Below are 16132 nucleotides of genomic sequence, written 5' to 3' on the forward strand. Positions count from 1 at the left end.
ATGGCAAAAAAATTCATTGCATGCTACGAGGCATCGAATCATGGGATATGGATGCAAAATTTTGTCACGAGACTACGTGTAGTGGATTCTATTCAAAGACCACTTAAGTTATATTGTGACAATGACTCCGCTGTGAAATTTTCGAACAACAAGAAGAGTTCGAGGAAGTCAAAGTTTGTGGCTCTCAAATTCTTGGTTGTAAAAGAAAGGGTTCAGCATAAAGAATTGTCAGTTAAACATATCAGTACAAACTCTATGATTGCAGATCCGCTTACCAAAGCATTACCACCCAAGCGGTTTCTTGAGCATGTGGCTCATATGGGTATTGTTTCATCTATGTAAGATGTTCAGTTTTAGTGGGAGTTTGTAAATTCAATTTATTGAACATGTGTTGACATTTTAGTTAAAAAGTTTTCAGCAGAAATAAAGTTATGATAAAGTTGGTTTTGTATCATAGTTATGTTTTTTAATCGTTTGATCTCACTATTAAAGTGGATCAGTTGGATATGGAAATTGTAAGATCACATTGCATGTTGTTTTCATGCTACACATCCACTTCATGATCTGTGTCACTCTTTTGTGTTGGTATTATGATCATTGAGGTCTAGTCACAACAAATGTAACTAAGGCGGCTTTGGTCTATGTTAATATGATTGATGGACGAGATTGGTTTCTGATACATTACAGTTTTTGAGAGTATGGTTGAGCTCAAATTTGGTTTTATAATGATACAAGTTTATACAATTTTTACATAGCCCGAGTGGGAGATTGTTGGACCAAAGTCTAACGTTGAGCTTATATGTAAATATTTATATGTCATTATAATTAATTAAAATTATCTTTATGCCCTAATTAAAGTGATCTAATTAAAGTTAAAGGGTTTGGGCTTAAATATATCAATAGGTTGTGGGTAATGTGTAGAGACTCGTTTTATGACTGAGTTCTATGATGGGCCTAATACTAATCACAAGTTATTATATATATAGAGCAGTTATGGTTCCTAAATTATACATATTTCCTTTTCTCCTGCCATCCCATCATGGGAGAGAATTAAAAGTGATAACATTAAAGTCGTCACTCTAAAAAATACGTGTTAATCTAAAAGATCTAATCGGTTCATCTCTTGCGATATGAAATTAGGTATTCTTCAATTTTGTATTTTTATTTTGTTCTTCTAATTTGATCCTGTTTGTCGGCAATAATTTTCACCGTATTTTGTCCCTGCACTCGATTGATCGGCGAAGAATAAGCAGGTTTAATCGCTCGTTATCCTGACAAGGTTTACGCCCTAATTCGTGATCTAATCGCGAAACCTTATGATGACACGAAACAAAAGATTGATTTTTCTTATTTACCTTACCAAATTGTCCAAGATTCTAGAGGTGTTGCAGCGGTCAAGGTTGATAATGGTGAAGTTTATTCATTGGAGGAAATGTTAGCTATGATTTTGAGCTATGCAATGAATTTAGCGGAGTTTCATTCGAAAGTTGTGTTGAAAGATGCAGTGATCAGTGTAAGCTGTATTTTGGACAATCTGAGAGGAAAGCTCTGGTTCAAGGAGCTCAATTAGATGGTGTTAATGTGTTATCTTTGATTAATGAAAATTCTGGAGCTGCTTTGCAGTATGGAATTGATAAGAAGTTTGCGAAAGAGTCGAAATATGTTGTGTTTTATGATATGGGAGCAAGTAGTACTTATGCTGCTCTTGTTTATTTCTCTGCTTATGATACCGAAGAGTACGGAAAAACTGTTTCTGCAAATCAATTTCAGGTATAGTTCATTCTTGTTCAATTTTTTTCTTTTTTTTTTGTTTTTAATATTGCGTTTGTTGTGATAAGTATAGAATTGCTATTGTTGGTAAAGTGAGAATGTGTAAGGTAGTTAGGCAATGGGAGATCGAATCTTCACCTTGCTTTTCTTCTATAAAATTTAGGCTTGAGACTTGAGAGCATGAGTAAATTCAAGGCAAGTTTTGCACTTTTAATTGTGTTTTCACCTTCGATTTTGCTAATTTTGCTGCTTAATGCACTGCAAAGAGTTGGTTAATTGAGATTGATTAATTAGTTTTTGTGAAAAATTATAAATCCTAATGTATAATGTATAGTCCCTCAAAAATTTTAAGATGACATTGCTCTAGTTTGTATCTTGAAGTCTTCAGAGGCATAGTAAGAACACACTGTGCTTTTCCCTCAAGTGTGTTTCTAATCGAGGTTTAGAGATGGAACTGGCCATTCTAGAGACATAACTCTTTTAGGCCGTGTCAATTATCACATAATCTCACCGTGGCCCACTCGTGTATACACGGGACGCCCGTGGGCTCAGGCCCACAAACCCACAGGTCAAGAGTGTTAGACTTGCACGTACACTTGGTGAGGATCATTGTTTCCCAAAACTATATGGGCCTAGGAGGATTAGGCCACCCAATATATATAAAAGTCCACAATCCACTATTTTATTGACGTGGGATCTTATCTCACATGTGAACTATTTCCTACAAATTCTTGTCCTTAAATAAGGGTTTTAAAAAAATTAATTTACTTTAGTATTGATGTAGATTATAGATGTCTATTCCTGATGGCGCTAAAGATTTATATTTTCTTTGCTTTGGATTATAATGGTTCAAGTGGCCATTAAATTTGTTGTGCTTCTTGTATAAACAATGGTTCAAGTGTCTCACATCCTCTTTGTTTAAACAAGAATTAGGTTACAATTGCATACATTTGATGTTAGTGTATGGCTTGTTATTGTATTGATGTTATTACCCTTTACTACTTAATCAAAAATAATAATAGTAATTTACTCCGTAACTACTATTTGAGTGACTTTGAAGTAAGTGTTCGCCCTATCCTATTACAAGTCAACATATTAAAAGAGTAAAATGAAGTGAAAGTGATGTATAAAACTTATTTAAAAGTAAATTGAATGAAGTGGAAGTGAACATATTGGAAAACAGTATCTGTTGAAATAGAAATGAACTTGTTAGAACTGGACGGAATTATCAGATCTGAATTCAACTTATCTAATGAATTGAACTTACTAGAATAGAAAAAAAGTTTAGAAGGAGAAAATGCCCTTAGAGCGCTATAAGATGATAACTTTATGTATCATTCATCGTGCAAACAATTCATTTAATTGGCATTTCTAGTTATTACACCCTGACTAACACTGTGTTCGGATAGAGAAAAATGGAGGTAAAGGAAGGGAGGGATTTGGAAGGATGGAGGATCCCTTGTATGGATAACAAAAAGAGAGGGAAGAGATTTGGAGGGGAGGGATTTGGAGGGAAAACATGGACAAATTTAATTAAGAATGCCATCTCTATTAAGATATGGAGGTAAAACACTCATTTTTCTTCCTTTTTTCCTTCCCTTCCCTTCTAAACAAAAAAGGTGCACTCTCTCTCCTTACCCCTCCCCTTCCTTTTCCTTCCTTCCCTTTCCCTTTCCCTTTGCTTCCCTTCTTTTCTCTCCTAACTTGATATCCAAACATAGTTTAAGCATTTAGGGAAAAAATGAATGTTTGGATTCACAATGGTTGGTGTTGCATCAAGAAATACAGAAGATTTCTGTGATTTCTTTTCTGAATTGGAGAGCTTGTTTGTTGTACTTTAGATGCATCTCTTTCTCATGTAATATTGTCTTTATATTACATTGAGGCAGGTCAAGGATGTAACATGGAATGCAGAACTTGGGGGTCAAGATATGGAATTGAGATTGGTGGAGTACTTTGCTGATGAATTCAATAAGCAACTTGGCAATGAGGTTGATATAAGCGAGTCTCCAAAGGCAATGGCTAAACTAAAAAAACAAGTCAAGCGTACTAAAGAAATTTTGAGTGCAAACACAAGTACACCAACATCAGTCGAGTCTATTTATGATGATCGTGACTTCAGGTTTGTGCATTGTTAATTTTGAGAATCTAATTCGAACTGTGAGTATCAGAGAGTTTCCAATGTTTTGCTTCAACTCGACTTCCATTTAGTGGATCATTCTCTCTAAGGTAATGAATTGATGATGATCTCTGTTTAAATACATAAGTTCTCCAATAAATTTGCGAGTAAAGTAGAAGGAAATAGTGGTAGAATAAGAGGTTCATCTGGCCCTTTTTCGATGTGGGTAGTGTTATTTCTTTTAATGTAGTTGTGTACCTCTCTGCGTATTCATTTTGATGAATGTATAAAATCCAAGGAAAAATAAGGTCAACCAAAAAATATCAAATTTTTAGTTTTAAGCCAGAAAGAGTCTTGAACCGTGATCCTACTGCATATAGATAAAATGGTCCAAATATAATGGATGTATAACTTATGTCATTGTAATGTGCAAACTGAGTTATTTTAATGTTCCATTCCCATACAAGTGAGTACATAAGGTTGCACTGGTAAGTAAATGACATACAATAAGGAACAGACGTAATTAGTTGATGCAGAATGGAGGAAAAGTTATTCTTATGTTCAAATAGATATTTATTCTTTGCAAAAATTAGAAAATGCCTAAAGCTTTTGTTGTATTTTTAGATGCCAATAACCCATCATAGCTAAAGAATATTTTGATTGTGGTATATTAACTAATAGACAGGCCATAAGGGTTTATGAGCTTGAAAGTGAACTTGCCATTTCACAATATTGTTGAACCTGCTCTGTGAAGAAACTTGAACGCAAGCGTATTGCCATTCTATCTAAGACATGTTTTTTCCTTTTGAAACTTGCAATGTCCTCATGGGAGAAAATGTAGTTCCATTCGGTTGAGAAAGCGTTTTTTTCCTTTTGAATACTTAATTTAAGGACTGATTAGTTAATATTACTTGACAACAACGTTGTCAAAGACTTGATCCCAACAATATGAGTTTGGATACATGATTCCAAATAAATTTATTTGAATGATGGTCGCCGACGAAGATTTTACTTAAATCAGCTCAACCTAATACTAATCTATAAAAAACTCAATTCTAGCTATCTTCTTTTTATATTGTTCGCATCCATTCATTCTTTTTATTATCATATGCTCATATGGATTTCAATTCTTCATGTCATTCCTCAATCCGGCCATTTAGTTTGTCTATAACCACCTCTTTTAGTTTTTCTTTTCTAGGTTCATGAAAGTCCCAGCCTTCCACTTTTCTAAATATTGCATATTTTGGTCTTCTTTGCACATGACCATGCCAACATATACAATTTGTTTTTTCATTTCTTTTTTTTTGAAAATTGGGAAATTTGTTTATTCAATATCTACGACTTTAGGACCTTCTTATGTCTTCTTTCGAACTTTATCCTTTAGGGTGTGTTCACTCATTTATTTTTAATCTACGCATCTCAGCTCTCAGCTACACCTAGACTTATACTATGATTTGTTGTGAAAGTTCGACATCCTAACACAAATACTAGTGTTGGTTTAGTGGTAGTTCAATAAAATTTTCCCTTAAATCTTAGTGGCAACATTATACTCCGAATGGAGCTCTCCATTTGATCCACCTGCACTGAGTTCCATTAAATTCGAACAAGTTCCATTAATGACTTTGATTTTGTTCATAACTTCAATCAAGGCAATTATGTTAAGTTTTGATTGAAGATGAGTTCAAACAATCAATTGATAATACTCTTAATTATCATCTATAGCTGTTGAGCAATTGTTTTGTGTTGCTTTTATAACAAATGGTTGATTCAATTAGGCTTGGATGGGAATCTACATTCACATTTTCCAGATCTCCAAAATAGATATGGTTCTATTTGTGTGAATTAGAGGAATTGGAGTTGTCTTTTTTTCGTTTTCCTCTTCGTATTCATGCAATTTTCTTTTACCTTTTGGTCTTTTTGATTGTAATATTGAATAATCTAATAATTTATTAAAGTAGGAATTGCTAAAGATTTTCTCTCGTTTACTTGTCATAATTGTAGGAGTTCAATAAGCCGTGAAAAATTTGAAGAGCTTTGTGAAGACCTATGGGCGAAAGCTCTTCTCCCATTGAAAAAAGTCCTTAAGAATTCTGGTTCGAAACTTGAGGAGATATCTGCAGTTGAATTAATTGGAGGTGCCACTCGAGTTCCAAAATTGCAGGTTATAATTCTATATCTGGAACACCCCCTGTTGGAACTCCACTTCTCAGGCCATTTTTGTGATTATGACTTTAATATTTTCACAGGCTAAGCTCCAGGAATTTCTTGGGAGGAAAGAGCTGGACAAACATTTGGACGCTGATGAAGCTATAGTTCTTGGGGCTGCATTACATGCAGCAAATTTAAGTGTTGGAATTAAATTGAACAGAAAACTGGGAATGATAGATGGTTCTACACTTATGGTTATATGATGGAATTGGATGGCATTGATCTTGTTAAAGATGAAAACACAAAGCAAGTCCTTGTGCCACGTATGAAGAAGGTGCCTGGTAAGGTAATTTGATTTGTTCACTGAACTTGTTGAGCATGATCGTGATAGGATACTTTTTATCTTCTACTTTTTTTGTTTCTTGTTGCAGTTGTTCCGGTCAATCATTCTTAAGGATGATTTTGAGGTGTCTTTATCCTATGAGAGCAAACACTTAATGCCACCTGGTGTTGCATCTCCCATATTTGCTCAGTATACAGTCTCTGGGTTGGCCAATACCACTGAGAGGTGTGAACTTGTGCTATATGTAACTTTTGCTGATTTGAGTATCTGCAACTTTTAAATTGCTGTATGATATAAATTTAATCTTAAGTTCTTAACTATCTATGTTTTTATTATTCCAGATATGCATCCCGAAATCTATCTGCTCCGATCAAGGCAAACCTACATTTCTCTATAAGTATAAGTGGTATTCTAACCTTAGATCGTGCTGAGGCTGTTGTTGAGACTACTGAGTGGGTAGTAGTTCCTAAAAAGATTGTAACTGTGGGTAATTCCAGTGCTTCAGCAAACGTGTCAGTTGAAGCTTCTCCATCTGGGAATGCACCAACTGAAGTGGGAAGTGGGGATTCTGCTGAAAATGCTAATGGAAACATGCAAAATGATGCCTTAAATAACCTCTCCAACTCCAGTGTAACAAAAGAAAATATTGCTGAGGTTACTGAAAAGAAATTAAAGAAGTGGACCTTCAGGATGCCTTTGAAGGTAGCTCCTTGATGCTGATACAGTATTTCTTCTGTGAAGTTAATGTTTTTGGTGAAACCCATTTTGCGGATGCCTTAACTAAAATTTCCTGGTGACATGCGGATAGCTGAGAAAACAAGTGGACCTGGAACACCATTTTCCGAAAAATCCCTGGCTGATGCAAAGCGCAAGCTGGAAGAACTCAACAAAAGAGATGCCGAGCCAAGGAGGACAGCTGAATTGAAAAACAACCTGGAAGAATACATTTATTCAACTCGTGAAAAGGTTCCTGCCCTTATTAAATTTGGTCTGTTGAAATAAGGGTTTGTAGTTCATCCTTTTCTTGGTAACATAAAAAGTCAAGTACTTTCCTTTGTTTGTTAGCAATCTTTTTTGCAATGCTATTCTAGGAGGATTTTCGTAGAAGCAAAAACAAAATTTGATTTCATTGCTGCATAGAGTCATGTTGGTGTATAATCATGCACAATTAATTCCAGGGTTGTTATAGATCACACAGGAGAGCTCATCCAAAAGAATAGTCTAATAGGTGAGAGTCCATTTATTTTATCAATCCCTCATCTGTTTCTTATACAATCCATTTCATTTGATCCCCCCCCCCCCCTTCCCAATAAGGCCCGGCATCCTCGTTGATATATAAATATAAATCAAACATGGAATTTCATCCCAAAAGACTAGTTTAGCTAGTGAGAGAGCCCGTTGAATCTATAAATCCCTTCTCTGCTACTCATACAAATAAGAGACAAGTCTGCTACCCTGGAATGGCCATAGTGTTGATGTTTTAATCTAAGGCTCCATCCCAAATGCTGGCCGTTTTCTTTGTATTGCTGGATTTTCGAGGTTACCTTCAATACAAATATCAGTTATACCCACATTCCCCTGAGATAAAAACCAAACTTCTCTTGGATAGCAATTGTATGGTTTGGCTTTTTTTACAATACTCAAAAGTATTTCTGCATTCTCTTATAAGTTGATATATTTGGGACTCTGTCGTCTATTGATTCTAAGGAAGCTGAATAAGTTATAGTGCATTGTTGATGTCGATCTGCACACATTTGAAGCCACCATGAAATGTTGCTGTTCAATAGAATATACCATCAAATTTTTTGTGAACTATGCCCTAATTGTTTTTTCCATTGTGCTACCTGTAATAGATGGGGTCATCAATAGAGGTTGAAAAAGTTTCAACTGATGAAGAGCGGCAATCATTCATTGGAAAGCTTGAGGAGGCAATATAAAACTCTGAAACTTCATTCTCTTTGTGATTTTTCAATGAAATAAAATTAAAATTCTATTATTGGCGTCAGGTCCAAGATTGGCTATATATGGACGGGGAAGATGCTAATGCTGTAGAATTTTGAAGAACGTTTTGAAAAGCTAAAAGCTATTGGTGACCCCATATTTTTCAGGTCAGTTTGGCATCAAGAACAAAATTGGATCTTTAAGCTAGATGATTATATCTGACTGATGTTCGTTCAATACTTCAGTTAGATTAAAGGAATTGACGGCTCGCCCTACAGCCATTGAAGAAGCTAGACGATACCTTACTGAAGTAGTAGAGGTATGTAAGGGGGCTGCAGCTGCCATCATTGTTTGGAGAACATTTTGTGATTGATAATGGTTATGGTTATATGTTATACTTTAACTTGCTTATGTATCTAGTGAGGAGTTTGTTTTTGCCAAAAGGATGCACTGATCTGTTTCTTCTTTGACCACAGATAGTACGTAACTGGGAGTGGAAGAAATCCTGGATCCCAAAAGGAAAAAAAACGAGGTTTAAATCTGAGCCATTATGTTGGTCTTTGCATGTTTTAGCTGGGCTATTAGCTACCTTTTGCATTTTACATCAGTTGATTGTATTTAATTTTTTAGGTTTTGGGTAACGCTGAAAAGTTTAGAAAGTGGTTGGATGAGAAGCTGGCTCAACAGGACAAGTAAGCTTCATCTTATATTACTTTTTGAGATTGAGTAACCTGTTTATTAATCCTTAGAAATACATACCAACTTAACCAACAGAGACAAAGAGTATTGTTGGTTAACTTTTCACACTTTATTAAAAATATCCTTGTTAAATGTTTGCTATGTTGAAGACTTGAAGTGTAATAAACTTTTGGTAAGCTGGGGCACCTAATTGGATTCTAGTTCATTAAATTCTATGGTTATTTGGAAATTCAATCCAATGTACAGTTTGTTGTTTCTCTCTTGAATCTCTAATTATTCTGCGATAGCTGGAAAATATTAGGATTCTTAGCCGACCATTACTAAGGTTTAGATGACTTAGAACACAGAAGATCATGTTTAAGTGTTATTTGGTCATCTTATGTTAGCTTAATCTAAAGTTGGAGACCGTATAATAGATAAAATTCTTTGTTTTTTCAAAAGACTTTTCTGAAGCCACGTTTCATGTTTTTGTATGAATTCAGAGGTTGAGTTGATATAGTGATGGAGTACTTTTTTTAGTTGTGTCCTTGATATTTAATTAAATGAAAATATGAAGGTGAAGTTCAGCTCTTCAGGTTTAGACTGCAAACTCTAACGAGGTTAGTATTTGCACAGGATTCCTGCTTCAAGTGTACCTGTTTTAACTTCTGAGGAAATATATGTGAAGTTAAGCGAACTTCAGGCTACGGTAAATCTGACTTTATTCATAATGATGACTTTTAATGTATCATAATGTACCTTTTGCTGTAACAGCGTTTTGAATAAGGCTACTTTGGTTTTCAGGTTGCCAGAGTGAATAGAATCCCAAAACCAAAGCCGAAGATAGAGAAGCCTGTAAAGAATAACACAGACAATAAGGAAACAGAAAGTTCTACGGACTCGAACCCTCAATCTAGCGAGCACAGCTCAACTAAGAAGCAAACTCCAGAAAGAACCGATGGGTCAGATACTGATAAAGCTGACCCAGATGCTGAATCTCATGATGAATTACGATACGGTAAGCCAACACTCAAGCTACCCCATTGATAGAGTCAGAGCATTTTACGGTAATCAATTTACTTTTCCTGTTGAAGGCTTTTGTTGTTCAAATGTTCTATCTAATTTACGTGCAGTATTCTTTTGAACTAGATTCCTTGCTAACATCTTTCGGTTTTCCGAGTCTAATAGGCAAAAAGCAAGACTTCAACTAGATCACATGTTAGCTTGAACCTGAACCATGGGTTGATGAGCCAATTCCTCCATCCCATTACGTTGATTCTATTTTTATTCGGTCCTAAGATTGGGACAAAAATTTTGTTAGAAAATAGCTATTTACAGATAGTACATTGTACTAACATCTAATATTTGTGCTCACCTTGTTCACTTGTTGGCACATGTTGAAACAAGTATTATTGTTTATTATAATTATACCAATCCTTCTCTAGTTCCTTCAAATGCTTGGTGGTACATATACTTGGAAAATAATGCTTCCTTTTTTCGAATTTATCTGTCTCCTGAAAAACTTGCAACTTGATCGTTATTTTCTCATACTATCCTCATACCAAGCCATTTGGCTACTAAAAACGGTAAGATTGTCTACATCCAACTCTCTAATCCTGCATAGATTGAAGCCACTTAGTGGCATCAGCTTAATGAAATACTACGACAAAGCACTAGTAGATTCTGAAAGACGTAAATACACGCCTTGATACTGGATACGGATAATCCAACATGCATGATGCTTTTAGCCGTGAACAATAGGTTCATGTGTCGCAGTGAGCGCCTTTTATTTGAGTGGTTTATGTTTATTTTTAGTACTATCTATATGCTAATGCTAATGCTAGTGTGGACTATGGACTACGGTCTATGAACAACATAAATCAGTGGAATGCATCATTGTCATAAAAGTACGACCTGAGATTATTGTCCTACAAAACATGGAGTATTATTATTATATATGTATCCAGTCCTTTCTTAATCGAAAACTGGTAGGGGTCTTATTAAGTTTATTCATTTTAGTTGTATATATTTTATCTGTTTTACTAGTTTTGCTACATTTGTTATAAATGGTTCTATTTAATTTGTTACGTTTTTATCTTTGACATCTTTCCCTCACACTCTTAACTTGTTAACAGTTTAGTTGTGTGAATCATTTTTACATTTGCATTTTGGTTCAATTTGAATGAGTAAGTCTTACTGAAATTCTGAGACTTACTTTCAATCAATTATTAATGATTCATAAATATATTTTCGGTCTCTGTGAGATTAAATTAGAGAAAAAAAGGTAATTTTTAAGAAAAATATTTGAAGTTGTGAAAAGATGATAAAGAAGAGAGAGATTAATTAAGTTAGATAATATTAAAAGGAAGTTTAAATATATGGTTCAAATTATAAGAATGTGGTGAGGTTTATTTTCAATTAAGAAAATAACGTAAAAAAAGTGAAATGATCAAATATGAAAATTGAGTAGGACGGAGATAATAATTTTTATTAAATTGAAGGCTATAGAAAACTACCCTCAAAGGGCTCTACTTTTGAACAACCTATTGTCCAACACGAATTTTTGCAAGTGATACCGACATATTGGTACTTATAGATCCTTTATGAACCTAGGATTTGAAAGGAGCCTTGCGTTGGTCAAATTCGTACAATTGCTAGCTATGTGGAAAATAGTGCGATAGGAAATAAAGGCGTTCTACTTTTCTTCAATCTTATCATCATATTTAATAGATTTCGCTCGTACAAGAGGAAATAAAGGTGTCCTACTTTTCTTCATCCTCATCATCGTATTAAATAGTTTCTACTCATAGTTATAATCAGAATCTAAAAAGAATGAAAAACTACATATCACACCGTTATCAAAGAAGGTTACAAGCATTGAAACCCTCAACTCGACTCAAAAAAAACATGCAAATAAAAACAAATAAAAGCTCTTACTTTTCTTCAAAACCATTAAAAACATAAATAAGATTTGATTTGCTTTTATTAACCATTATATCTATATGACAATTGAATTGACATAAAAAATTAATACCACCTTTTTAGTCTAAGAATAGGGGTGGTTCTGGGCTGGTTCAAGATGTTGACCGCCTAGAGCAACATCAACTTGATGGATCAATAGTTGAAATCTTGGCCAAGAAATATTGAACCGAGCCCATTTCTCTTCATCTTCAAATAAAATAGGAAGTCATCTCTTTCATTAATCTTATCAAGGCGGTCATTCATGTCATCGACATATCTCTCTCTATCCTCCTTTGTCGCCATCAAGTTATCGTTTGTCTCCTGTCGACATGTCATTATTGCTTTCACTAACAACAGTAGAGAAGCCATTGAAATAGTAGGGTTCAAGGACTACAATTAGGGTTAGAATGAAATTCTTTTGAGAATATGTGCAGTGTATAAGCAATATTCATAAGTCATAACTCAATGAAAGCCTTATATACAAGACTTAAAAGGATAATATGTATTTAAATTTATAACCACATTTTATATGAGTATTCCATTTACTAATTATTTTAGGTTAAAAAAAGTTATTTCAGTTTAGAAAATTGGTCATGATTGATGCATTTGGGAATAGTGTAAGTTATTGGTTTTCGTCAAGAAATAAAAGGATAATCTTCATGCAATCCATGCCCTACAAATTTCTTGATGGTTGGTGCTCTTTGCATGATAGTCAAAAGGGGCGTTGGACAACCCTAGATTTTATAAAAACAACGCAAATTCTTGTGAGAGACGGTCTTTTTGAGAGGTCATTTCTGATTGGGTCGGCCATAAAAAATTTTATTGTAAGAATAGGCAACAAGCTTTAATGGATTGGGAAGAGACGTCTTTCAGAAGACTAACTGATAAAAAAATGGGAGAAAGAAACTCGAGAGATTTTGATACCTTCACGGCCCTTTTTTACTCGGTAGAAATGATACGGAAAATTTAGTGTCATATTAATAAAAAAATTTTTTTGATTATTTTAATGCTTATGCTTGTATACTACTTTAATAATCTCATATTCTTCTCAAAAATTCATTTTAACGCTTTATCATTTATAAATATTCTTAATTTTTTAGCTACAAAAAACGATAATGTAAAACATAGTCCTACTAATGAATATTTTGCTTAATTATTTGATGTATTATACTATAAATTATAATCTATTTTTTTGTATATGGTAGGTTGAACGCTGAAGGATAAAAAGCTAGGAAACGAGATAGAAAACAAAATTAAATTTGGATATCTCATGGGGAAGTGTAATTGTGTAAGTGTTGCATATCGCAACTGAAATAAGATCTAATTTTCATAATAAAACTTATTCTGATAGATGATCGACACTTGTTATTTATTGGTTATGGTATGGTGTCATTTTAATGTCTCTTACCTAGTCCTATTATGAGATTGTCTCCTGATAGCGAGTTAGCGACTAAGAAAGGAATATTCATTCGATCCCTATGAGATTGAAATAATAAAAAATGACACGCCGACTAAGAAAGTGATTGGAACAATATTATTGTGTGAATATGATAACAAGTAGGAGAAAATAAAAAAAGATGTGTGAATAGTAGTTAAAGAAAATAGTGGAGACATTACTCGACCTTTTGAAATTAAAACTCTGATATTGTTCCGATATAGACATATCCAACATAAAATTAGTACAAAATAAAAATAATATATTCAAATAAAAATATTAATAAACTCATAAGAACATAAGCAGTTCAGTAAACTTGTGGTAAGAGTCATTACCTTAGATTAAATATCTCATTTAATATCTCACCAACCACATTTATCAATATCTTTTATTATTTATCATTTATCATTTATCACTTATCATTAGAAAAGTTGATGATTAAATACTCTTGGATAACTTTTTCTTTACTTTCAAAACACATTTTATTTTTGTCTTATTTTTTTCATTTTCTCGAAAATTTTCCCCTATTTAGAAATGATAAATAGAAGGATAAAATTCATTTCCAACACTTTAATTTTACTTGAATAATCCATACAATTTAAATATTTTCATAATTTCTTAATTTGTATGAAGTTTTTTTTTATTAAAATTTAAAAGGAGCTGAAAGAATAGTACACAATTATAGTTTTACTTTTCAATTCATCCTTATCTAAATAATTAATTTCACTAATGTAATACATTAACAATATATCATTACAAGGATGAATTCCATATCATTTATGGAAACAAGCATGATAATTGATAATCTTGTTACATTGATGTAAACTAAAGTAACATCATCTCAATCATTTGGATCATTAGCAACGATAATCTCTTAGATTATGATTACTAATTATAATCAATTCAAAGATATACTCAATGTAGTCATTTCTTATAAATCAATGGGACAGCTAGACAGAGCAATTACAACTTAGATGATGGTCCCATTAACTTATGTTCCAACCACAATTAATTAAGAGTACTATACTATTTATTAAAACATTGCTTTATCTACCCACTAATAAATAATCTATTATTAATAAATATTAATAAATAATGGAGTTCAATTCACCAATAATAAGTACTATAATTTATTTATATATTAGTAATGAATAATTTATCCATAGATTAACAAATTTTGCTAGTGTTTCTAGACTTTGATTTCTATATGTGCTAGATAAGTGCCCAATGTAATTTTTTTTTTTATCCCATATATTTAATGTATGGAAGAAAAACTCACATGCCAATGTCTCATCATATGTACTCCTAAGAAAAAAGAAATATTATATTGACTTTATTTGTTTATCTTATTTTGACTAATTTTGTGAACACCAAATAAAGAATCAATGAATGAAATACTCCCTAAGTGTACAATATTGATTGTATAAATTTCATTTTAAAAGTTTCTTTCTTAGTTAAGAAATGAACAAAAATGGTTTTATTGGTTAGTTTAATAGAGGGTCACCAAAAATTTTAAAGTTCCGAATTAATATTTACTAAAATAACAAAATCAGAAATTAATAAATCTCATACTAAAATCAATCTTTGATTATGGTAGTCAACATTGTATAATGAAGGAGATATTAGGCTACATCAACACTATAAACATTGTGAAATAAAGGAGACGATATTAGATTGCATTAATAATGTAAAAACAAAAGATGTATTAGTTACAATATATGAATTTTTCTGCCCATATCTTAGAACCTCGTTCCTCTATAAGTTCTTATCTATTACCCTTTTTGTCTCACTTATTCAACATTATTTGCTATCTTGGTTCTGTTACTCGATTCATATTATTTCTATTTTTAGACAATGATTAATCACTTTCTTATAATCGCATACATACATAATTCTTTTTTAATTTCAATAACACACTTTGTTTTCTCTCTTTATTTATTTACAAGCATTCACATTTATCTTAAAAAATAATATATTTCTCTTTGCTGTTGACGTAGTAGTATACTTGCTACATTATTATTTAAATAAAAAACTATATAAATGTCTATTTTTTTCTACCCCACACCTCATTAACTTTTAGTCTTTTAATCTTATCTATTCAGAAGTAAAAAATAATTTTTAACACAAAAATACTCATTTTTTAGTTTTTGTACGAAATCTTATATAGCAACTAAAACAGAACTGAGTAAGCAGTTGCAATAATAAATAAGAATACCTTTGAGAGATGATGATTGATGATGATTAATTGTTTAGCCTATCACCACAAGTGGTATGAATTGCTAGAGGTTTTGTCACACCAAGGTAAGCATTAATGAGATGAATCATACCAATCTTTTCGATTAGTCAATATCAAGAAGAGCATGTAGAGTGAAACTTCTTGTAGGGAAATGATAATGACATGATATACTTCAACTTAGATTGATTATCATGGGATGAATCATCATATAATTCAATTATAGTTAGTGGACATCAATTGCATGATTGAGACTTGGGAGTTCTAACACTTCCTTGTTATCATTGAATGTGATGACCAAACAGACATTAAGATAATGATATGAGTACTCCTACTCCTCTTATAAACATTAAAATAATTAGAAATTTCTAGTCAATCACGTTGATATATAAATCACCACAAAAATACAAAGAAAAAAAATAAAATTTACAAGGATAAAAAAAATCTTAAAATCTCTCCCCTGTCAAATCATGTAATATAAGGGTGATTTATCAAGTTAACAAA

The 16132-nt window shown here is 32.7% G+C and overlaps 1 pseudogene; it reads left to right on the plus strand.

The window, feature by feature from the left end:
• Nucleotides 1-10454, plus strand: LOC130800275 (heat shock 70 kDa protein 17-like; annotated as a pseudogene).
• The last annotated feature ends 5678 nt before the right edge of the window (nt 10455-16132 follow it).

This window comes from Amaranthus tricolor, chromosome 14 (assembly GCF_026212465.1).
Source record: "Amaranthus tricolor cultivar Red isolate AtriRed21 chromosome 14, ASM2621246v1, whole genome shotgun sequence".
NCBI classification, from domain to species: Eukaryota; Viridiplantae; Streptophyta; class Magnoliopsida; order Caryophyllales; family Amaranthaceae; genus Amaranthus; species Amaranthus tricolor.